The sequence below is a fragment of the Cyanistes caeruleus genome, chromosome 5, assembly GCF_971803275.1.
Source record: "Cyanistes caeruleus chromosome 5, bCyaCae1.hap1.1, whole genome shotgun sequence".
NCBI lineage: Eukaryota > Metazoa > Chordata > Aves > Passeriformes > Paridae > Cyanistes > Cyanistes caeruleus.
The window spans coordinates 82272474-82296732 of record NC_141705.1 but is presented as its reverse complement, the minus strand read 5'-3'; the positions used below and the strand labels follow the sequence as shown (position 1 = coordinate 82296732).

Sequence of the window (24259 nt, the reverse complement as noted above, 5' to 3'; positions counted from 1 at the left end):
GGTGTGAAACTTTGTGAAGGCTTGAAGTTTTGGGTTTTTTTACTTGTACTCGTGCACATCAGTAGTGAGTGTCTGCAGTTGCCTGGTACTGTGAGGGACTCCCTTCAGGGGCCAGTCCCTGGAGCTGCTTAATTACAGGAGGACTGGCTTCTGGCATGGAGGCATGGCCTGGGAACCTAAAGTTTCATGTACTTCTTTGGAGCAAGGGCATTTATGGCTCCTGGGACCAGTAGGGATGGAGGTCAGTGTATGACCTAAATATTACTATAAAGACTTCAGAGAATAGCGAGACTTAACTTTATTTCCTCTCCTAATTTTGAGTCAGCATCATGATTTGTGAGGTCTGTCTGCCAAATGTAGCATGGCTTGAGCTGGGAGCCAGACACCATGAGTGAGAAGTCATCATCAGGAGCAGATGAGTTTCCATCTCTCATCCAGGCATTGTGGGAGCAGGATATGGGCTGACATTCCAGCCCAGCTGATCTCGTGTGCTCTGAAGGAAGTAGGACAGGCAGCAGACAAACCCTCAGGCCTGTTTATGAAATATTCCTGTACAGTAGCTCCCAAAGGGAAGTGTAGGGAAACTCACAGTTAGCAGGGGAGAGGGGAGAGCAGGAAGCAGGGCTTGAGGGGAGGCTGTTAACTAAAGCCACGACCTATGCAAAAAGCAGCCTGACAATTCCTTCTTCACCCCCTGCCTTGCTAATGACTGCTGGAAAAGCTTTCTCCGATGCAAAGTATCTGGGGTGACTTTGTAGCACAGAGAGCAGCGATTAAACAGATGGTATCACCCAGGAGCGCGGCCGAGCGCGGCTCGTACATGTCTCGGGGAGAAGCAGGATATGCCACACAAGAGAGTGCTTTGCATGGGGTGCTGTGCCCACACACCTTGTGCGTGACCTGGCGTGGCGCGTCTGCCTGGCCTCCCAGAGCGTGCTCGCGTGGCTTTCTGCAGCACAGGGGCCTGGCTCCTGCTGCCCTGCTGGGAAGGTTCATCCTGCTTTAAGTGTAGCCCCCTGGTACCTTTGTTCTTCCTTGCTGTGTCTCTTTGTGTGTGTGAATAGCTGTTCCTCCCAATATGTGGGCCCTTCTAAGCTGTATTTCCTTGGGAACCCTGACCTTCTGCTTTCCCTTCCCTAAGAAGCTGAGATTGGTGATACTTGACACTTTAAATCATTCTTTTCTCAGCACCTCTGTCAGATGTACCAGATGTGCTGTGCCCTCTCAGAGAATCAGCACAGATAAGTGGGGAATTCATCCCTGGCACAAAGACCTGACACTTGCAGGATATCCTGTGAGCCTCCAGTCGATTTGCTGTGATTAATTTGTGGCCATTGAGAGTCCTGTTAGTATAACAGCACTGCTCTGATGTCCTGACCCAGCTGCAGTGGGATGATGATGCCTCCCCAGGACCTCTTTACTGTCTCCTTCAGGATAGTGTTCTTTAAACTGCTCTGTGCTTTTTACCCAAAGCTGTGTGTTCTTGCCTGTTGTGGTGAGGGATGTTTGGCTGGAGGTTCTAGCAAGTTATAGGCAAGTCTTGCAGTGTGTGAGGTGTTGCTTCTCCCTGTGAAGCTTTTCTTGAAGAGGTTGAGCAACCAAGGCCTCAGCACACTGCAACAGAAGTGCTTTGTGACCTCCTTTCAAAGCTGTAGGAAACCAGCAGCAGGGCAATGACCATTGCCTCGTCCTTCTGTCAGCCCACATGGCTCCTCTGGTTCTCATGGAAGTTACAACTTCCAGTGCACAAACCAGCACTAGTCTGTCCTCCCTGAGCAATATTAGGCTGATCAACTATTGAGCCTTAAAGGTTTTACCAAGAGAATCAGAAAATACTAGGAGTACAGGAGTTAGTCTGGAGATTTCACCCTGCTCTGCACAGCCTCCCAGAAGGGTTTGTATCCTCCTTTGGTCAGGTGAGAGGCAAATTCTCCATGAGTGACATGCCCTCAATACAGAACTGTCTCTTCTGTGCCTCCCAGCAGATGAGGTGTGAGCTGCAGTGTACAAAGGAGGCACCAAGCCATTGCTTGGAAAGCCGATCTCCCTGTTCATATTGTCTTCCTGACGCAATCCCGCCCCTTCCTCCCAGGACTGCTGCAGCCCAAGTGTGGCTGCCTGCTAGTCTGAGCCCATATTGCTTAGAAAGGCCCAGCTGTCTGAGTTTAGCCCTCAGAAGAGAGAGCCCAGGTGAAGGTCTCAGTCAGCTCTGACCTTCTTCAGAGGTGTCTCCTGCAGCCCTGTAGGATTTTTGGTGAGCCAGGTAAAGAGAATTTGCTCAGAGAAATGCCATGCAGTCATCTATTCCTGGCCTGCTGCTGTGGGTTTGTTTCTCTCTGTGCTACCAGGACAATGTGTAGAGGCTCTGGAACTGGTTCTCACCCATCCACTATTTCAGGATCTAGGTGTATCTACTTAGTAGCGAAAATTTATATAGGTTAATTCCCACACTCCCAATGAATGAATCATTAGGGGAACAAAGAAGGGTGCCTCCTTTAAAGTATCACTGCCACCTGCATTATGAACATACGCCCAGGTTTACCTGTATGTATTTAACCCCTTATCAGAGCTAGTAAGTGACAGTCAGCTCTGGCACTGGCTGCACCGCTGGCACAGATGGCAGGAGGAAACGTTTTTGCACTTGGAAGTGATGTGCAAAATTCCGAAGAAAGCTGAAAAAGCCCCATCAAGGGAGGCCGAGTACAAAACTGCACCTGGCCAGAGGTATGTCCCACCTCCCACACCCTTTCCAGACATACTGAGGAGGAGTGATACCCTGCATCTGCTTAGCATCTGGTGCAACTGAGCTGCAAAAGTGTCCCTCCCACTAGGAAAGCCTGAAAGCCTCCTTGCTGCTAACTGATGAGCACTTGGAGGGGTGTAGCTGATGGTCTGAGCCAAAGGATGCAGTAGCTTCCCAGTAGAGCAAATTGTTTCCTCCTGGATGCAAGTAAGAACAGCATCCCTTTCAGCTGAGAGCTGCATTTTGGCTGGAGCTGCAAGGGGGAGGAGGGGGACGGCTCTGTCTCCTGTGTGTTTTTCCCACTTGGTTGGGTTGTCAGTGTACAGTCTGAAAGAGGTGTGCCCCAAGGATGCGAAAGGAGATAAGCCACTGAGCTGTATTAGCACATGAAAGAAAAAACGGTGGGAGCTTCCAAAGGATGGCAAAGGTTCAAAACTTGCTCACAGAAGCACATAGTTGTGGATGATTACTGCAGCACACTCCTCCAGCCGGAGGTGTGGCAATGGAGCATGAGATGAGAACGGAGCACAAAGTGATTAATGCCAGTGCCATTCTTAGTAAGGAATCCTATTTTTAGTACGGGTAGGCTTGGAATATGAATGGCTTTCAAATCAAAGAGCCACTGAAAGGAGAACTCCAGAAAAAGGCACTGACTGCCAAGATCCAAGTGCAGCTTCCCTCTAAAGATGACCCTGAGACACACGATGGTAGATGCTGATTGGTGTAGGCCCTTTGGTCCAGTGCTCTTCCCATTCTGCTTCCTTGCAGGCACCATTAGAGGCAGGATCCTGGGCTTCTCTTTGGCCTCTGCACCCTGCAATCCAGTCAAGTACTGTGCTTCCAAGGGACTCCAGCACTCAAATGAGAGCCACGTAAATAAAACAGATACTGTCTCTCACAGTGACTCAGAAACTGATAGTTTGGCTGATGGTTTGTATGTGTGTTGCAGACATGACTGATTTCTGAAGAACTAATGCCCTGACTCATCTGTAGGACATCTGGAAATCCTGGGCAAATATCCAGAGGCTTCAGATTCTGTGTGGACATCATTTTCCAGCAGAAGGGAAGGAACCAACTGTGCAAACCCTGGGAATCAGTGGCACCTACTGCAATAGCTGCTCTGATTTTTTCACTTGGTTTCAGTTAACCTGGAGATGACTTCTCCTCTTTTGGTTTTTCATAGTCCTTTGGTGTAAATAACCAACAAACAAAAAAAATCTCTTTCCATTGTCATACTGGAGCATGTCTGAGATTCAGGGTGCCTTTCAGCATGGCCTTTGCTGCAAGAGCAGCCGTTTGGATGTTGGAGATAGAGAGATCTCAGAGGTGGTTGAGTACCACTCTGGGAAGTCTCTGGTGGAGAGGGATGGGCCTCGGGTCTTCTTGTTTGCTTTTCCCTTTGCTGTACAACATCAGAGGTACCATTTGGGTTTTGTCTTCTTTTCTAATTCTGGGACATGGCACAAAATGAGGATGTGTAGTCAGATGTGGCAGGCACAAGGCCTGCAGGGAGCACAGCCAGTGTGCTGTGCTGCTCAGGGTCAGCAGCAGGGAGCCCAGGTGACCTCCCTGCTGTCAGCACACGCAGCTGCGGGAGACAGCGAACTTCACGTGAGAAGGTTCAGGTATGTGAAACAACGGGTGTGATACGAAGGCTTCTGTGTTTTAGAGGAAAAGAAAAACATCATGTTTGCCTTGTTATTCTTTGATGAACATGTTATCTCACATGGGGAGACTACAGGGGAAATGCTGCCCTAGGATCAGCAGTGAGGGTTATTGGTCAAGTACCTGGCTTCAGTAAAGGATGAGTGGCTGCTGGTCTGACTGTGACTACAGGTGAGAGGTTTTTTTGGGGACTGTGCTGCTTTTATTTCATCTGATCACAATGGCTGTCTAGCAGATCTGTGAAGTTGGTCCAGGGAAAAAGAAATGTTGCAGTAAGGTCTCATTTCAGTCTTTAGTACAAAAGTCTTGTAGTTATTTTTAAAATGATCAGTTTTTAAATTTCATTATTTTTCATTTCCTGTTAATTCAAAAAGAAAAAATCACTCACAGAAAGAGAGTTATGTGTTCTGAATAAAAGATGACATGTTGTTTGACCTGGAGTTCTGTGTTTGGGAGTGTTTTCGCTTGGCCAAGGTCACCAGAGAGTAACTACTGTGAGGTGAGAGTTCTCCAGGGTGCCCCGTGGGGACAGGGCACCGAGTGTGCGTGTGCAGGTACCTGCCTGCTCCTTCTCTCTGCTCTGCACATTATTGCAGATATCTTTGTTTACTGTAAGGTGACTTAGGTGCGTGGCTTTGTCCTTGCTGCTTACCCACCCAAACACACCTCAAAGTACAAGGCAAGTGACTATAAATAGTTTGGGATCCTTTAAGGCAAAATACAGGTGCAGTGTATCCACATCATTTGGTCCAAGTTTCACGGGCGACAGCACAAGTCCTGCTGAAATCTACAGCTGGTTTTCCAAAGCCAGGAGCACACCCTGAAGTCACTAATTGTGGTGTTTCCCCATTGACCTCCACAGGGCAGAGCGGGGCCCGTGCTGAAGACTTCTGAAAATGCTGCTCTGCAGCCGTGGATCTGGTCCCATCACCTGCTGTGAACTCACTGATGTCTCACCACTGTAAGAGACAGCAAGATCTGACAGCTCTGCTCACCTCCAGAGTAAGTGCTTAACAGATACACATTGGCAAACAAGTATACAGCATAGCTGCAGAAGGGGCCGGTGCTCTTACTAACAGATATTGTCAACATTTCATCAAGTTGTTGTTCTCTGTTGGGGAGGCAAGGAGGTACAGGCAGATAATTGCACTCATGTTTGGTTTACCTGGGCACTTTGCAGCCTACTGCATCCTGATGTTTGCTTGTTCTTTGTTTCCCCTGTGATCGTGTCTGTGTGCAAATCCCTGGGGTTTTTAAAGATGTACTCCAGGAATGTGGTGAGTGAGAGGACTGAGCCCAGCTGGGAGGACAGAAGTTATTCATGGGCTCTTGGTTTCATCAGGAGACAGTGAACACTTGCCATGAGTCTGGGTGTGGAGGAAATAGGTTGAGATTCTGAGCCAGGGCTGGGTGCCCCTGAAAAGGAGGGAAAGCAGAAGTAGAGTTGATCTCGGTGAAGCCACCTGACAAGTACATCTGAGGTGGAGCAATAGCAAGCACTCTTAAGGCCAGCCCACAGAAAAGGAGTAAGGTAGTGGAGATGGGGAGTGCAGAGATGGGCAGAGTTAGGAATGATGCCTCTGCCTGCCAGTGCAAGGCTGAGGGGTGTGTTGTGCAGCCCAGAAGTTGGGTTTTTGTGCTGGCTTGAACTTAGGAAGTGGAAGGAGAAGGTGTTTTGTGCACAAGCAAGCTCCACCCCTATATGCCGAAGCATTCAGTTTGTGCTGGACTAACATGGATGTGTCAATGTTGCTGAGGTGCTGCCTGACCTTTCTCTGCTCTAAGGGTTGGACTATGCAGCCAGGCTGTTTTTTACAGTGCTGCAACCAGACAGCTATGAGTGGTCTGAATGTCCTTCAAGAAGGAGATCAAAGGCTCTGTGTCAGCCCAGCTAGAGGCTGAAATAAGGCCTTGGTCCTGCTCAAGCAAAACCATTTGATTGGGCTCAAACAAACCCCAAACAAATATTCTGGGAACATTAGCATATTGTGAGGCAGTGAAGGAGTTGTTTGACTTCCTTTTCTTCTCTCCCTCCCTTGTCTATTTGCAAAAGAAGGTTTTACTCAGAAGAAAGGAATGAGGGAAGTGTAAGACATGATCTCCTGATATTAATGACAGGGCCTATCCTATAGACAGACTGATGCTTTTCCATTGTAGAGCTTGTGTGGGTCTCGGAAGAATAAAGTGAGTTAATAATTGTGGCTGGGGCTAGGCAAAGAATGAGCTGTGAAACCCCCAGCCCCTTTCCACGTGAATGGGAAGAACCCAAAACTTATTCCTAAGGTATGGGAAAGTGTTGTGAAGTGAGAGGCCATTCAGAATGTGGGTGATGGAGCAGGCAGGCTGTGGAGTCCTGTTTTAGTGGAAGTCTGTGTACAGGAATTTGGCCTCCCTGGCACCTACCTGAGCTGTGCAGGTACACTTTGCTGAAGTTACTCACGAGTACCGTGCAGGTTTTGTTGCTGTTTTACTTCCCCAAGCCCAGTAGTTTCTGCATTGGCCAAGGACTCTGCGGTTGTCCAGGTTTTGGGCTGTTTTCTCATTTTGGATCTGAAATCTGTTTTCAAGGGAATTGCATGCAGTGGCACCTCTGTATCTCAGGATACTTACGTGCACTCTCCCTCACGTGTCTGCAGAGAGGACTTGCCTGTGTCACAGGCTGAACCCAGGGATGGAAAGGTCCTGTGTGCCCCCTGACAATGTGGACGCTTTGCTGCCCTGTCAGGATTCTGCCCTTCTGCCAGGATGCTGGGCCCTGCTTACAGGGAATGAGCAGGGAGGTGTGTGGGGACTGGCTGGCCTCACCCCTCCAGAGCAGTCCCCGGGAGCCATGCAGAGCTGTTGCTAGCTCCAGTGAACAAAGTCAGGAACAGGTCCCTTGGTACCTTTATCCTGTCTTTACGGAGATATTTCAGGCATGCATGATATAATGACAGTGTGCTGCAGCCCAAAGGTGTGGTGGAAAATCTGGTTAAGCACGCTGGCTGAGCTGCTCCGTGGATCCTCGGCTGGGACATGCTGTAAGGCACAGCTCAGCACTGTAAGCACAGGAAAGACCAGAGCTGTTCCTCTCTCACTTTAGCCTGAAGAAACCGCATTTTTCCATTTTGATTTTTCCATCAGCTCTTGCATCACTACCTAAGTGCTTGCCTGTGTGTTTGTATTTCTAGCTGTTCGGTGCTATCTCTTATTTTTACTGTGATCATCTCTTGAAGGCCCATTTATACAGATCCACTTGTCTCCTTCAGATGCAGCTTTTGGAGGCAAGTCATTGTCTCTCACTGCCTCTCTAGACTCAGACTGTGGTGTCTCACTTTGCCCAGCCCGACACGTTTCAGTGCAAGCCAAGTACAGTACATTGCTTTATGCACATTGCTTGCCTCCTTGCTATCCTCTCTGATCCAAGGCTGCTGACCACAGCAGTCTTAAGGTACCCAAATCACACATTGCCGTGCTGTACCTTGCAGAGGGATGGGCAGGGCGCAGTGAGAAATGTTGCCCTCTGAGGTGTATTAGGGGTGATGGAGTTCAAAGAGGGGAATGAGGACTTGCTGTGTTATTCAATTAAAGCAAAGGCCAGCAGAGAAATCCCGTGGCTTAGTTAGCTCTGTTGGGTAAAACTTTTGGAAGGATAAAAACCTCTTTATTTTTCCCAAACTCATCAGTTTGTGCTTTTCTTGGAAGAATGACTTGTGAATCAGCAGAAACTGCATTTGCAATGACAGGTGCTAAAATATAAGGATTTTTTTTTACTAAGAATTTTTGAACGAAGGGGAATAAGCAAAACAGAGAGAAGCTGAACATTACAGCCGTCTTGCCTTGCAAAACCTGGTGACTCTGATGTTTCCTTTGATAATGGCTGTGAGTCCAGCGTAGTTTGGTGTTTGATTTGGGCCAGGGAGCGAGGCCAGCCGTGCCAGAGACACACCTGTCCCCTTTGCTGCTGCCTGCCCTCCGCTGTCTGGCACCTGGGGGATCATTCCCGGAGCACACGGCGGAGGCGCGCGGCATCCCCGCAGACGGGGCTGTGTGTGGGGAGATCAGAGCGACTCAGATAAAGATCACAGATAGAGCTGACTCCAATAACTTCCTCAGGCTTCTTCTAAAGACTGCTGGGTCTCTGTGGCTGTGTGTTTTTGGGCTGCTCTGCCATCTGGGAGTTAGAAAGCCAAGCATCCTCTCTCCTGGGACTTGGGAGCAGTGCTTCTTGTTTGTGCCTGTGATTTTCCATGCACAAAAACCTTCTGGAGGAGGGGAAGCACAACTGCCAGGCCCACTGACTGGTATGGGTTTTATTCCTCCTTTCAGCTCCCTCATTGTCTCAGTTTCTGTGCCTGCAAACTGAGATTAATCATCTTTGTCATGTAGGCTCTTTCCTGGAAGAGGAAAAGGATGAGAGTGCAGAGAGGCGTTGGTGCTGGAGTAATGCACCTGGTGTGCAGCAAGGATGCAGTTAGTCACAGGGGCTGTGCTGAGAAACAGGAGTGGGTTCCCTGTGCTGCCAGCTACTGGTTTCGTATCCACATCCCAAGAACTACCCTTTCTGCTCTCTTGCCCTAGGAAGAGTGTCTCCTCCTCTGCAAACACACCTAAGTGCTTGCATGGGGGAGCATGGCCCACATCAGCATTCCTTACTATTCCTTACTATGTGATCTTTCTTTTGATTGACCTTAATATTTCTTTGCCTTCCTCTTCTTGAGCACTCAGGGCTCTTCCCCCCCAAAAGGCACTGTGAGCTGTTCATGCACAAGTGTTCATGCCCTTTACTCTGGCATGCTGTTACTTAAGCCACCAGAGTCAATTCTTGCATGGGTGACAGGAAAAGGGAACTACAATAGCCAAGCCAGAAAAGGAGGCTTGCAAGAGGACAAATAACCTCCCTTGCTGTAATTCTGAATGCACACAGGCTGATCTGAGTTAGGGCAGCATTACCTGATGCTGGGAATCAAATTTTGTTTGTGTTCTCCTTAGCAGGAGGAGCACTCCAAAGGCAAGCCTTGGGAAGCCTCAGGGAATCCTGTTTTAATCGAAGGGCTTTGGCTCAGGCCTGACTGCAGCACATGACAAGGACTTAGAGCAGGAAAGGCCAAGGCCAGCTGCACTGTGCACAGCCCAGGATTTGCCTGTACTTGTACCTGGACAGAAGTTTCTGCTCATGTGAGCAGCAGGGAGGTGATTAGTGATAGCAGCCTTTGGCTAGAGTCAAGTAGAATGAAACCTTGGGGTCTTCATATGGATTGTATGCAAACGGGGATATTTTCCTTAGCTCAGGAATTTGGAGCTGGAAATGTGCTTATAAATCACCTGCTCAATACACAGACAATTCTGGAACTTCAGTTATAAAAACTTGATTGAGAGCTCTGAAACTGTCATGTGACTCTTAGCAATTTACTTCTGTGATGATCACTGGAGTGCCCAGACTGATGGACATCTGCTCCTATGCATTCCCTTCTGGAAGTCCCAATTCTCCCATCCTGACAATCATTTCCATAGCACTGAATAAATGAGAGTGCCTAGTTTGACGTTAAAAGGGAAGGGTATGAATCTGCAGGCATTTTACAACAAATCCTGTGAAACAAGCCCTCTGAGCAACCACTGGAAGAGCAGACACACAGAAGGGTGGTTTCACATTCAGGAGCTGCTGTGGTAGCATAGGAGCAGGTAAGCTGAGATGTGTTTTCAGATATATTGACACCTTTTGTGGCTCTGCCAAGCCAGATCATTGAAGTTACTCCGTAGCCACATACTCGTATCCTAGTGCTGATGATCTAGGTGTTTCAGGCACAGGAGTTGTTCAGAAAAAGATGTCATTTTGGGTGGGTTTCTTTTAGTTCAAATTTCACTGAGGGAACCATTTATGGGTGACTCCATCTCACTTAGCTGATCATACCATGTCCAGGTACAAGGGAAAGGCCAATGTCATGCTTGTGACAAAAGTTTCATTGTGTTACTTGCAGATGGCCAGACACAGGAAATCTTCTGTTGTTTAAATTGGAACTTGGGGTCACTGTTTCCTCTTCGTAATCTACTAGGCTTGGCAATCATCATAAAATCACAGAATGATTTCATTTGGAAGGGACCTTGAGGACCATCCAGTCCAACTCCCTGCCATGGACAGCAACACTGCCTCTTGCCCTTTCACTCCATGCTCTTATCCAAAGTCCCTTTTCTCCTCTCTTGGACCTCTTATAGGTGCTGGAAGGTCTCCCTGCAGACTTCAATCCTGTATCACGAAGAGGAGTAGTCATTAAAGTCCATCACTGAATTATTATTATAGCCTCAACAACATGAATTATACTTGGGTATGGAACACCAATGTCATATTTACATACAAATGAATTTATGTTGTTTATATTGTGTTGTTATTTACCGTGAGCAGTGATAATTGCTAGGCTGGGCTGGAGCTGTGTGGGTCATTTTGAGCCTGGCTTCTGGAGGAGGCGAGCCTGCACGAGTGTGTTATCTGTCTCATCATTTATCAGTCACCTCTTAATAACTTTTGAAGGCATTGACTAATTTCATCTGCATTTCACACAGGGGCAGAGGTTTTTGTGGTGGGAAGATTAAGGGACAAAGGACAGAGGTACTTGGAGAGCTAGAACTCATTAATTCCTCTGCTCAAATAACAGCTTGTTTGGAATTAACCTCAGGAAATGCTCTTCCCCTGGGCCTAAACCTTCCTGCAATTATATGGTGGTTAGTACAATGTTTTACTGAAATCCTGGGAATCTTTCCATTTCAGCATGCTGGACAGGGATGTTTGTGTTTACCTTCCAACACATGCTTTCACTTAGACATTTGTTAAATTTTCAGAGGCCATATCCGCTGAAAATTGATGAGCTGTTTCAGAGCAGAGAGTTATGAGAGTTGTGCTCCGAGGTGTTAGAGGAGGAAGGTCAGGGAGGACTTGGAGTCTGGTCTTGAGGTTAGTGCAGCCACACAAACTCAATTTTGTCTGTAGAAACTGCTGATCCTGAGTGCTGTTTGTAGTTAGACAGAACTCGTATAGAGCCCATCCCTCCAGATCAAATCCTCTTAGTGAGTTAGGGAGGAACAGGTACTCACAGAGCCGTGCTGCAGAGCTGCTCCCTGCAATGCTGGTCATGGCTGAGCTGTGGGATGGTGCCATCCACTCCCTGCCTTCCCAGGGGAGCAGCCCTTCCCAGGGCTGGCACCTTGGCATGGACAGGCCAGCTGAAGTGAGATGCCTTTGGATGGATGTGAGCAGAGCAGTCAGAATACATCCCTTCAGGTACAGCCAAAGGCTTGTTTCTATGGCTCAAGGCTTGCAATAGTTTGCAGCTCCAAGGAGGAGGTTCAGATCACATTGCAGGGCAGTTTCTCATCTCAGGACCATGCAGCTGTCTATGGCTGTTAGCATGACAGCAAGCAGTCAGGTCTCTAGACCTTTTCCCATTCTGTAGCCCTAGAAATTCCCAAATAAATATGCTAATGCTGTGACAGTCATGAAGTGGAAACTGAACAGAAGTCATGTGAAGTACTCACTTTTGAATGCCAGCATCACACATGTGGAGTAATTTCATTAAATTTTCATGTGAAGTCCATTTAGTGTTTGTCACTGCACAAATATCTGTGTATCTGCAGGGGATAAGGCAGGGATTTAACTTCACTGGCAGGAGCAATCCACCCTGGAGAGAGTCACCACCTCCTCCTGTGAGAGCAGCTGAGTCAGTTATGCTCAGATGTGCTGTGCACAGCTGCTCTCGAGGCAGGAGCGAGGTAAAACTTCTCCTATGATCCCACTGAGGCTGAAGAGGGATCTGTAGGGGCACTGCTTGCAGGCTTGTGGCCTCTCATTTCTCTATCAAGTCTGTGTAGCCTCTTTTCCTACCACTAGATGTGGAAACTGGAATTCTTCTGTGGAATCCTTGATCTGTCTGTAGATGTGCCAGATAAATGAGATAGTTTTGACCTTAGTGAATAAGATAACACCTCTAACAAAAACACTCTTCACGGGAACTTTTGTGCACACACCTGACATAGGGCCGAATTGGTTTGTTAGAAAACTCCTGACAGTTCCACCGAGTAGTTCAAGTTGGTTTTCTTCCTTCAGATTCAGAATATAAACTCCCTTCACACTTTTTCTTTATTGCTGAGTGTCTTTGCCTCAATTCCCCATATAACCAGGAGTGTTCCTAGATGGAAGTAGCAGAAGACCAGAAAAAATTAAAAACCAGGCCAAATTGCATAAGGGGAGGAAAGCAAAAGAGAGGAAAAGAACAATTAAAGAAAAAAAAGTTTCTTTTCTTTCCATAAAAATATTTCAATGAAGTTCTTTTTCCCCAACATTAATGTGTTCCCCATGATGTGAGGCAGAAGGAGGGAAGAAGCATTTTATAGGTAAAAATTATGTGAAATAACTTTTATGAGTAAAAGTTATGTAAAATAGTTACTATTTATTATCTTGCTGCTGCTAGTTTTGTGGGCTTCTCAAAGATGAGATTTGAATGGGGACCTGTAACTAAATGAAATGCTCCCAGAAGTGAGCCTTTGCCTTGTACTTCTCATCAGCCTAATTCCAAGGAGCATGAAGTCTGTTATTTGACATTGCCTTGAAGGCAAATTTTTAGGCCAAATTTGAAATAAAAGATGGTGATTTTTATTTCCTCCTTTTCATTAGGAACAGGGAATGTGTAGATCAAACAAAACTTCCTGTTTCAAATCTTCCAGCAAGTGCATGTTTCAGTTTGTCTTCCTCTCCCATTACAAAAGGGAATAAAAAAAAAGATGCACTTGGAAAAGGAGAGGTCCTTGCCTTCCTATTATGTCTGCAAGAATAAGAATGAAACATGTCTGGACATGGCAGGATCTTAGTAAGGGCTTTGATTCACAAGTGGGAACAGCGTGTATTGGGACAGGTGTTGTTATTCCTGCCCGAGCTGCCAGCCCTCAGAGGATCCCGCCTCTGCTGCAGGGGTGTCTCGGTCGGTCACAGAGCAGCTCAGCTGCCACAGTTTATAGCCAAGCAGGTTGAATAGCACCCTGCTGCTTTCACCAACCTTAAAGTGTGACCAGAGGCACAGGACCTGCATTGGTGTCACATGTGCAGCTCATGAATATCCCCCTCAGACTTGCAGTAGACACAGCTCGTCCAGTTATGCCGGGTGAGTATCTGGTGCTGGGTGGCCCACCAGTGAGAAGCAGCATGAGGAACGATGCAGAAATTAGTTGGCCTAACTCCTAATGGAAGATGGGATTGTAAGAGAGTCTATGTTCTCAGCTCCCTGCTTCTTCTCCACTGTTGAAGGGATGCCATCGAGCTAGGCTTTTATTTTAGAGCTGGAGTACCAGTTGTAGTTCTCCTGGGTAAGGGCCAAGTGCTTGGACACTCAAGATCTAAGCTGAGCTGCCTGGTTTTTGCAGTGCCCAGAGACAGAAGCATGAAGCATAATGGAGGGGGCAAGTCTTGCAAGAGAAAAGCAGCACCAAATGTGACCTGGCCTTGCGATGGCCTCGGCCACAGAAGTGGTGGGGATCTGTCTACAGAGTTCTGCTGCAGCTGGGGAGCAGCAGGGGCTCTTCATGCTTTCAGGAGGAACCACAACTTGATGTGCTGCCTCTTGGTTTTGTTTTCTCTTGCAGCCATCCTTTGGCATAACCCTGAGCTGCAGAGTTTCTGAGGTGGTGTGGCAAAGCCCTCTGGGGTCCCTGCCAGGCACTGGCCTTTGTGGCACATCAGGTATCACCTCACAGTGGTTCCCACTGCAGCGTGTCCCACGGTGCTCCTGGAGCAGGCTTGCCAGAGGATGCCCTGGATGCCTGCTGCTGCTTGGTGCCCTTCCCAAACTGCAGTGGGGTGTCTGAGCTGCCCAGCCAGCTCCCTGTCAGGCCGTGCATTTTGGTGCAGCCATCAGCAGTAGCATGGCTAATGGGCTGCTGTTTAAATGGCTGTAATTAGGCTTCAAAGTAACCATTATGATGAAAGAGGGAAATCTCACATTCCTCTCCACTCTATCATTTCAGGGTGTCTGGCAGCACCCCAGAAAGACAAAAGTGCATCACTTGATACCACCAGAGCCATCCATTTGCAAGGAACATCTCACCTTTGCTTTATAAAGGCCCTTTTTTCCAGCTATAAGAACACATTCACTTGTGAATATAGTCCTCTATTTTCTCCATTCCTGTGGGTTTTTATCTACCCCATACGTAAGCACTTTGCAAATATTTGACTGGAAATGACCAGAGATAAGACAGGTCTGCCCTTGCTGCAGCAGGCCAGTGCCTACCCAGCAGCATAGGAACTGCAGGGATGGATTTCAGCTTATCATATCCTAGAATGAGTATGGTGTTTTCTGAGAGACTGCCTCTTCTATTTGCTCATTTCTCCACTATGAATTGTATTTGAATATCTGAAATACTGGCATTTGTTTGTGTGCTAGCACTGGTCCTCTTGGGCCCACATTCCATGTTTGAGACAAACGGGGTTGTGCAGGAGGAATGATAAAGGTGATGCTGATGATGTCAAATGCCAGCATGGGCTTAGCACTGTCTTATTCTGGAAAAGGACCTCTCCCTTACTGAGCTTCGCCATTCTGGGAGGAGAGCAGGTTGGCGAGTCCCAAATCTGCACTGTGCTGCTTGTTCCAATTTCATTTTGGAGCATATTAGCAGTTTCCATCCTCCTCCTAATACCACTGCCATAAAACATCCTCCTTACTCATGAAGCAGAATATCTAGATCCACCTTCTTGCCTCCTGGCTAATTACTGTCATTATCTGGCTAGACTAACTTGTCATGCGATTAGAATCTCCTCACAAAACAGGGTCATCTCAGGAAGTTCTTGCTATCCGGTTTTGTGTAAATCAGTCACCTCTGCAGCCCAATGGCAGCTGGGATTCTTGAGAATTCACACACTCCCAGGAGGGGAGCAGAGGAGCATTTCCACACAGGAGATGCTTCAAACGAAACCGGGCGTTCCTACTGCCATCAGTGGGACAAAGCCTACGCCCGCTCCCTTGCACCTGCTCAAGGAGTTACCCTTTAAAGATACTGAAAAGAACTAACCACTTGCAGTAATTTCATTGCCTGGATGGATCATTGCTGTAATAAAGTTGTAATGTTCTACTCACTGTGTCCTTCACCCCTCTGCTTTGGCAGTTCACCTCACCAGAACTCCACAGCAAGCCTCAACAGAGTCAAGGAAGAAGCCACAAACCAGGTTGGTCATCTTTCTGTGTTTTTTAAGGCTTCAGGTAATTCCAGCTGAAGATCCCAAACTAAAGTAAATTCAGCACCTCATTTAAAACAGAAACTCAGCTTGGTGCTGTAGGCGCTGGGTGGTTTGCCCTCAGCTCTGTTTTCACGCAGAGGCTCTTGGGGCCGGCTGTTTCCACGCGTGGGGAATGTGGGTCTCCTTGTGCTTAGGCAACTGCAGAGCCGAGCACCTCTTACCCAATGCCCTTCCTAAGTAGGCGAGCACAGCAGCAGGAATCCTTCCTCCCATAAAGCCCTGGTGCCTTCGCTTCGCACACCAGCCCACACCGGGCCTGCCGTGCCGGAGAGCACTATGTCACCAAGGCACTAAATAACTGTATTGCATTTTAACAGGCCTGTGGCATCAGGGAAACCTGGATTACCCCACCAGCGCTCCAAAACGGAAACGTGCGCACTTACAGGCGACTGTAACCCTGGCTACAGTTAAACAAAACACTCCCTTCCTCAGCTATTGTAGCAACCTAAATTGCAGGTGGATCTGGCTGTCTATAGGCCTGCGACGCTCCAGTGATTCTCCTTCTCTAGTGAGAAACAGCTGTACTGGACAAAGGCTACTCTGAGCCAGCCCTTGGTGTAAGTTCTCTCATTTCCCACATGAGTGTGTCTTGAGGCCTTGCTGCGATCCACTCTTCAAATGGTACCCTGCAGACTAAACCGGTGACACTGTTCTTGAGCTTTTCTGAGCCCTCCACCCCTGTGATACCTGTGTATGTGGCAAGTCTTGTTGAAAAACTCAGAGATGCTGGTCCATGACTGAACTGAGGCTGGTAACACACTAAGCTTAAAAACAAAGCCATTCCTTCCTCTCGGTGTCTGAGGTTCCTGCATTTCTGCAGGACCAGCGTGAGGCTGTGCAGGGGTGTGTGCACACATTCTTAGTGAGGAACCCTGAAGAATTCTGGTTCGTTCCTTTGCACGGCAGGGCAGGAGAGCAGCCAGATCCTCAGGGCAGCAATTGGCCACCTTAATCCTTCCTCTTCCTACAGTTTCCTGCTTCACTTACACACTGTGGTCCAATTTCAACAGATGTTGAGGCTGGGATGCTACAGACAATAGTGTTCTCCTCTGATTCATCCTTGGAGCAGGCCCTGTCCTGCGTAGGAAAGGAGGCAAAATACAGTATTATCTGTGTGTGTAATGAGTCTGTTTCATAATACATTCACATAAGACAGCCAAATGAGGGCTGTACAGACATGCTGTTTCTGAAGGGTACCCAAATACATGAAACTTCCTACTTGCTTTTTAAGGGCCCCATTTGGACAGATGTGTAAACCAGCCAGCTCTGGGGTGCATCTAGGGTATGCTTGGCAGTGTGTACAGCTTGGGAGTGATTGCTGTGGGTGAGGGTGCTTGTGTCAGAGCCCTGAGCCGTTCCTCAAGTAGTAACACCTTTGTATAGCAGTGCTGTGAATCGTGCCAGGGGGACAGAACTGAAAAAGCCTGGGCACTAGTCAAAGGATGTGTCAGGATCAATTTGGTCAGTCCTAGAAAAGGATTCTTCCAAACCACTGGTTCTTAAATCTAGTCTGTGTGCCTGGACCATTCCTGGCTCTAGCAGATCTTCCTCTGGGTTAATGTCAGTTAATATCACCTTTCCATACTGCAGTAACTGGTCTCCAATGCACTGTCTAGTGTGCTGGTACAGCCGAGGGGGAACAAGGTGTTCTAGGGAACAGGTGACTGCAAGGATTGCCAGTCAGCCCTCAAGAGCATGTAGCTATGCCATGTTCCCTCAAACCAGGGCCACATGCATCTGAAGTCTTGCCCTCAGCTCAGCTCAGTTTTAGTGGAGAGGAACAGTTAGATCAGAAGATACTCCCCTGGGAATGCCACGTTGGTGAAAGGAGCAGGGCGGTCGTATCTTGCAGCAAGCAGGGATGGTGCTGGCTGTCCTGCTCCTGGCACCTCTGCTGCACTGTGGAGCAGAGAGGCAAAACAGACCACTGAGCACCTAATGGGGAAGGGCAGCTCCAGCAGAAGAGTCTGAGGGGAGAGAAAAACACCCAGCTTAGAGCCCATTGATCTGGGCACCTGCCTGAGATAAAGCACTGCTTCCAAGTCCAGTTCTGCCGGTTTTGGGTCTCAAGTGTTTGATTTCTCCCAGAGCCACCTCGCAGTGTTGTGGAGCTGCTGACCTCCCAGGTGGTGCTGCCCTTCCTCTGCATGACCTCCAGCTCTTCTGTTGCTGCAGTGATACCATCAGGGGGGCCTGGGTTTCAGCGCTGCCTTCTGAGGCGTGTTGCAACTCTCAGTCCCTGTGGGCTGTCGGGGCAGCAAGGGCAGGTATTTCATCCTGAATATGGGAGGGAGAGGCCCTTGAACTCTGCACCCAGGGAATGATTAAACAAAGATTTGGGATCTTTGCTTAGGCGTGAGGGGAGACAAAACCTTGAATTGAGTCTCCCATCCTCCTTTAGCAACATCTCTTATTCCCTCTGATGTAGCTTAGTTTGGTGAAGGAGGTGGAGTAAGCGCCTGGTGCTCCAAGATGCTTCAAAGTGACCTCTGTCAGAAACCTCTGACCTGTCCAGCTCTCTCCATATTCTCTGGAGTGTATCTCATGATCCACACTGCTCTGTGACCACTTGGGAAGCTTGGCAGAGCATGAACAAGGTATATTGATATATATAGCAACTAAAACCACCTGTCAGATTAACGTGTAGGTTTTGCATTGAATATGTAGAATAAATTAGACATCAAACTTCTAATGATGGATGCACAGTACGCAGGTGATCCATGAAGCTTCCTAGATGTCCATAATAATCATGGCTATGACATAGCAATTCAGAGAAAAAGATATCTGGCATTACTTCATGTATGCTTGTTTATGCAGAGGTCTCTACTGGCCTTCCAGTGAAAACAAAGCAGTTTCTTGTGTTTGCACACCTCACATTTTGCGGAGAAATGAATCATTTTAGGGTTTGCTTGTTTTGTCCAACAAATGCAGAGTAAAAGCACTCTGTAATTCCCTCCTGCCTTTTTTGGCTAAGCAGGCTCATGCTCACCTGAGAGCCACGAGACCCTGACAGGAAGGTTGCACCCTTCAGCTGCCTTTTAGAAAAAGGCAGCACCTTTTAGATTTGTGCTGGGAAGCAGCGCCCCAGCACAGCCAGCCTGGTACTGCGTCCCCTGCTTTTCTTGCCTGTCCTCTGCACTGAAGTAGCTGCTTTCCGGAGAAAAGCCTCTGTCCGTGTTTTCTCTCCGACGGTGGGACCTTGTTGCCACAGTGAGGTGTGTGAGCCGTGCTGAGTGGTGCAGGGCTGCAGCACCCTCAGCCGCCCCGTGCGGACTGTAGGCTTGTCCTGCGGCAGCTGGGGGGAACGGCACCCAGTCTGCTCCTGTCGCTGATCTGGCTTCTCTGCTACATCCACCTATTCAAACAGGCATTGCAGCTGGTCCTTCACACGGCACCTGTGTCTGATTTGTGGCAGAAAGCCCTTTCCTCACCCCTGTTTCTGTTTCTGCTGTGGTAAACAACAGCGCTGCTGTCCAGCACCGCCTCAGACGAACACCTGGGGGTCTTACAGGTTGTCTTGGTTTTGGCATGCTACTTCCTTCCCATCTAGAGGATTCAGAGTTTTGCCCTGGGGCAAGCAATCTCCCTGTGCCCTTTCCTCCCTCTCTTATCACTTCCTAAAGCCAGGCCCATCTCTGCAAACCCATGGACAGTGATGGGGAGAAGGGATGGAGAAGAGTTAATGTCTGACGTAAATCCAAAGCGTCTTTCGGTGTTTATTTAGTATTTCACAAGCTGTAAACCACTCTGTAGGGGTGCTGGAAAGAGATAAATTAGTAACTTGACAAAGATCCTTGCTGGTTTTGGTGGGTCTGTGAGAACCCTCTGTGTTGCCACACAGCAGATAGCAGCTCTCCCCTGGGCTGGAGATGGGTGTCCTGTGCACCGGGGATCATTTCTGGTGATGACCTCTTCAGTGCAGAGACAGTGGTGAAATGTTTATTAGTGTATGGATGCAGAACCAAGCACATTTGGTGACATGGTCACATGCCTTTCTAGTGATCTGCAGTGCTTGTAACCCAAGATACAGTGATGCACCAAGTTGAAAAATAAAGAAGGATCCAATGAAGAAAAACTTGCAGCCCTTAGGAAACTTGCAGCTTCTGGGGCTGAGCCCACCTATTTGGGACAATGTATTTTCTCTATTTGTTGTCAATCCAAATCCTGCCAAGCTTCCTGGTACCTTGAAATCTGTTTTCTGGAGAAAAACATCACATCCTAAAACTTTGTTGTTAACTCTTAGCTACAGTGAAATGTAGTTGCACCTCATGGCTGAAAGGCAAAGAAAAGGAACCATCTCCTCAAGCCCAGGACTAATACAGAAAACTACAGAAAAATCATTCCCTCTTCACAATCTTTGCTCCACTGCAGATCTCCAGCATGTTCCCTTTCAGTTGTCTCTTTTTAAGTGAAAGAGGCCTCATGTCTCCTGCTGCTACAGCCATTTTAAGTGTGTCACCTTAGAGTTCCGTAGTTCTGAAGGGAAAGATGAGCAATGGGATGGGTAAGACTGCAAGTAGATTCAAGATAGTACCACATTATTAAAGTATATTGTGGCACAAGTGTGTTTTCTTAATACCTTCTATTATCCTGCTGGCTTTTTTGGCCTCTGTGGGACACTGTGTAGGAGGGAGACGTGTGCTGTGTCCAGGATAGGCAGTTCTGGGAAGGGGTTTACTGCCACAGTCTGATGAAACTGGAAAGGAAGAACAGGCAAAGCTTTGGCAGCCTCGAGAACAGCAGTTCTCGAGCAGTGGCTAAGGGCAGAGAACATTCTGTTCTAGGAAGACATTTAGGTGAGATTCACAAAGGGAAGAAGTTAAAAACTAAATGAAGCCTCTTTGGTTTGGGCTAAGGTATGGGCTGAACACAAGAGCCTGAATGGGAGTCAGAAGCTCAAGCGTACCTCAGGCTCCTCCAGAGGCCTTGAGTAGAAGCTGCCACCCCAAATTGTCCTGTCTAGACTATTTCTGCCAGAGCACAGCTTGGGCCCGAGAGTAAGGAGTCAGGAGTCCCAAGTCACAACTTACATTTGCATTACTTTGCTTGTAAATGAAGTGTATTTTATAGGGAATTCCTAGGACAACAAACATGGCTGTCTTACAGCACAGTGTAACTAAACCCTCATACTCAGAAATCACAAATAGTGCCCTCAAAAAACTCTAAGGCTTGGTATAAACTTGATAGAACACGGTATCTTAGACTAAATATTTTGCACTGCATTTATTTGCTATTCATCCTTCAGAATTCAGGGGTCAAGGAGTTCAATATCTTTTTGAAACATTGTGGGCTACCAAGGAATTTCCTTTTTTTTTCTTTCTTTGAAATGAAAAGTGGTAGTTTTGTATAACTGCTGAAGTTGCAGCTGTAAAAGGGAAGGATTGCTCTAAGAGAGCTGTCACCATAGCCAGTGACACTACAGACTATGCTCTGGGAAGGGCTGGACTGGGCCCCTCCTCAGCCTGCTGGGAAACACAAGTTGTTGATTCCTCTTTCTGGTTTTGCTCATGACACTTCTCCTCTGAAGCCTGTGTTTTCCCCCCACCCCTGAAACTGGTGACAATGTCAGCCTGAGATGTGGGGAGCAGCAACAGGCTCCAAGCAGGTAAGCAGACACCCCAATCTGAGTTCAGAGTGTAGCTCTGTCTGGCACAAGGGTGGATTTTTCCTAAGGGCCGCAGCATCCCTTTAAGCTGCACCATCGATGTACTTTAAACAAGTACCATTCCTGCCATTATGATGTGACCCTTCAGGCCAGTACCCAGGACAAGCATCCGTCTGTCTAGGGCTCGTTCTCTGGAGCAAATGAAGCTGTGGCTCCATCTCCATCCCAGGGAGCTGTCGCCCTCTGGGAAGGACGGCTGAAGCTTCCCTACTCGTTCAGACAGCTGTCCTACTGCTCCTTACCCCTCCCCAGCTGCACAGGAGGAGGAGGAGTTTATTTCTGGTTCCTCTCTGTAGCAGAGAGGTTTTGAGGAGCAGAGGTGGGATGTATTCTGTTGTCACACATGCTCAGCACCCTCTACAAATGGCAGAGTGAGAAAGTCAGAGCAAAATGAAGGGCCTGAGGCTGGTTTCTCTGCAGACAGATAGACAGGCCTGCAGTCTTGCAGGACAAAACTCTTCTCTCTGTCCTCTAAGAGTCAAACCCGAGCTTCCTCACTCAGCTCAAACTTTCCTTTGTACAGTCAGAGTGACCTCTCACCCGGGGCTTGCCTGCCCAATTTGTAAACCCTTTAATAATGGTAATCCTTTATCCTACTTTGCACATCAAAACACACGCAGGCTCCTCCCGAACAAGAGAACTTGGCAGATGAGCCGTGGGTAAAAGCACAGTAATTTATACAAATTATGCTGTTCAAAGGTGTCATCTAGCAGAAGGAAAAGCTTTCTTCCCATCCAAATGTTATAGAAGCGGTGTTTATAATGACTCAGTGCAGTATGAGGTTTATCTAGGCACAAGACCACTCTGCTGTGGATGCAGCAGGTACTGTGGTGCAGCTGGCAAAGCCTCCGTGTGTCCCAGTGCCTCTCTAAGAGCAGGGCCTGGAGAGAGAGGCTGGGTTAACATTTCCCCAGCCTGTGGTTGTCTGCAGTGCATCACAGCCCTTTGTACGTGCTGCCTTTTGTTGCTCTCTAAAGGGAGCTCGTGCTTCCTGTGATTACGGAGCATCTCACACAGCAAGTCTCTAATTTGAGTTGAGGATTATCTAAGTGTCTGCGGCAAATTCTTCTCGGAGAAAATGAAATCATTGTAATGTGTTCCAGCTTCTCCTAGAGGTGATGGCTTCTGGTATGTGCTGTACCCTGCCCAGGACCGGGAAGGATTGTCACTGCAAACAAACACTTGGGCCCTGCTGCACCGTCCCTCTTGAGGGGGCCAATTCCATCGACACAGCTCGTCATGGCCACAGAGAGCCTGCTGGCATCTTTTAGACCTATGCAAATTGTGCTGTTAATGAATTCGGCAGCTTCCTCTTGAAAACCTTTATTGGGTGAATTTCACACTGCCCCCACAGAGCCCTGTTCCTTGAAGTCAATGGGAGATCTGGGTGTGGTAAAAAGTCAAGATCAGACCTGTAAGTCAGATGATAAAGAGAAGTGAATCAGTAGGAAATGCTTTCTCTCCCGTCAATTAAAAGCGCAGGGAATGGCCCAGAAAGAGCTTCCCTCTGACACGTAAGGGGCTGTATTTCAACAGCATAGTGATCTAACAGGGCTCTCTGGTAGGCTGAGGAGATAAAAGCACACTTGTACCAAATATATTGCTCAAGCCATCTAATAAAATGCATTTCTGAAGAAGGATAGGGAAATCTGTGTGGATCTTCCAAGGATTCACCGAGACCCCTTGTGCACTATTCACAGCGCCCGGTCCCCAGCAAACTGACACACTGTGTGCTATGGCCCAAAAATGTTTGATGTGGCTGCTCAGGCTCAGCTCTAGGGAACATATTCTGCTGTGTCCAAATCTCTCAGGTACTCTGAAAGCCTCCCTTATTCACTGGCTCCTCCTGAAACATCTGTGGCAGCTCACTGTGAAATTATGTGCCACTTCTGTCCTTCTGGTTGCTGAGTTTATTTAATTATTGTTATTCCAACTTTCTTCCTGACTTTCTTCTTCCTTCATTGTTTCATAAGCCAGTGGTACCTAGTCTTCTGTGGGTCATAAGTCATCAAAAGGTTGCCTCTGACATCATCACAAATAAAATAAAAGTGCATTAAAACAAGCCCGTGCATGTGGAGAGCCCAAGTGGAGAGCCAGAAAGGGCAAACAAACGCGCGCCAGCTTTCAGTGCCGGCAGCTGCAGTGCTCCTGGTGCCGCGCTCAGGTGATCTGTGCTGGCACGGGGTGACTTCTGGGCCTTGTCCCCAAGGGATGAGGTGGGCTTCCCTAAAAACACAGACTGGGAAATGCAGCTGCCAGCGCTGCACATGAGCACTCCCACTGTCTGTGCTCATGGCAGTTCCTGTGGTACTCCCTTGCCCCTGCACCGTGGCTCTGCTTCTGCTGCCGCCCCGTGCTGGCACCTGCTGTGCTTCTGGGGCAGTGTTTGGGAGCCCAGTGCCTTTTTGTGAGCTGTTCCATCTTGTTGCTTCGATCACGAGCAACAGCGGAGCTAATAAGAGAACTTGAGAGTGCTCTGCAGATGGAACATGTCATACTGGGAAAATCAATCCACAGATCTGCTCTTTGATGGAATCTAGCTGCAGGCAGATGCTTTCATGTGAAGCAGCATCTTCCCAGACAGATTATTTCCTTGCTCACATTGTGTACAGACGTGCAGCTCCTGGCATAAGCAGCTTTGCACTGCAGCACTTTTCTAAACTCGGCTAGAGTTCCTTTCTCAGGCAGGCCCCTTCCTTTTAGGGGTGTTTTGGAATGGACAGAGGAGAAAACAGACTGGCAGTGCCTCTGACTAGGTCACTGTAGTCCCAGGAATAACAAGAGGCGATGCACCAGGGGATCACAGGAGAGCTGTGGTCACCCCTCCAGCCAGCCTCCACACAGAGCACAGTAAGGGAAAGGAGATGAGAGAGCAAATATCTGGCACGTCCAGTTGCTCGGAAGAAAAGGCAGGAAGTTGGTCTGTCAGCATTTC

At 48.1% G+C, this 24259-nt stretch overlaps 1 protein-coding gene across 1 annotated transcript in view; it reads left to right on the top strand.

The window, feature by feature from the left end:
- Positions 1–24259, top strand: part of AREG (amphiregulin) — a 74532-nt gene that overhangs the window by 14929 nt on the left and 35344 nt on the right. Inside the window, exon 6 of the transcript XR_015287361.1 lies at positions 5271–5410. The gene's annotated coding sequence lies outside the window, so the exon portion shown is untranslated. The remainder of the gene's footprint in view (positions 1–5270; positions 5411–24259) is intronic.